The sequence below is a fragment of the Aulostomus chinensis genome, chromosome 14, assembly GCF_037954235.1.
Source record: "Aulostomus chinensis isolate RoL2024-O1b breed Wild chromosome 14, RoL_Achi_v1.0, whole genome shotgun sequence".
In the NCBI taxonomy this organism is placed as follows: domain Eukaryota; kingdom Metazoa; phylum Chordata; class Actinopteri; order Syngnathiformes; family Aulostomidae; genus Aulostomus; species Aulostomus chinensis.
Genome location: NC_141333.1, coordinates 26682773 through 26683653, shown reverse-complemented (window position 1 = coordinate 26683653; position 881 = coordinate 26682773). Strand labels below are relative to the sequence as shown.

Here is an 881-nt window from a genome sequence, read left to right as displayed (position 1 = left end):
TTGTGTTTTATTGTGATGTAAAATGTAAAAAAAAAAAAAACTTTAAAACTTTAAAATTACACTGTCAAGTCACTTTTAAAACAAAAGGAAACCATGCAACAACAAAAATTAAATAAAAACAACAGGAACTGGACACCTAATAAGATATTACAGCTGTCTTTTTTGGACACATCTGCTGTGAGTGTGTGTGCTGGATTATCAGACAACTCACTAACACTTAGCTCCTGCAGACTTATCATAAAAGGAGACTTCACTTGTCATGTTGTCGCTCTGCTCTAAGTGAGAAACCACATCTGAAAACCCAGCTATGTCTTAGGATGATATATGTACTCCATATGTGACTTTAAGTGATTATTATCTGACTGGTCGGTCATGAAAACAAACATGCAGACTGTAGATAGAGCTTTGTGCTCTTTATGAGACATGAGACGTTAAATTGAACAGGTAAGTGCAATTAATACATTTCAGCAAAAAAAAATGCATTGATATGTATTATAATAACTCATAAATAAGCCATTCGATTCAACAATATGATTTGTAACAAAAACAGAAAAGATACATGTATTTGCTTGACATATGGCTGTAAAATATATTTAAATAACATATATTCAGTGTCTTTTATAAACATAAATCCTATCCTTTAGATTTCTATGAAGAGTCTATAAATAAACCCAAATGCAAACATCATCAGTAAATAAACAGAGTCCATGGGTCAGACACTAGGAATTATACCTCACTACACGACCTGCTGCTTTTCACCACCAGGAAGATGTGAAGCCAAAGTAAACCATTTCATTGAGTTTCAGAAATTTTATCATTAAAAATTGATGTAATGGGATTAGTGAATTTACCCTTTTTAAATCTGATAACATTTTTGAATG

At 31.7% G+C, this 881-nt stretch overlaps 1 protein-coding gene across 3 annotated transcripts in view; it reads right to left on the bottom strand.

Annotated features, from left to right (window-relative positions):
- sec16b (SEC16 homolog B, endoplasmic reticulum export factor) overlaps positions 1-881 on the bottom strand; it is a 14781-nt gene continuing 13900 nt past the window's right edge. For all 3 annotated transcript variants that reach the window (XM_086223742.1, XM_086223743.1, XM_086223744.1), the window contains exon 24: positions 1-881. This exon is cut by the window's right edge and continues 814 nt beyond it. The gene's annotated coding sequence lies outside the window, so the exon portion shown is untranslated.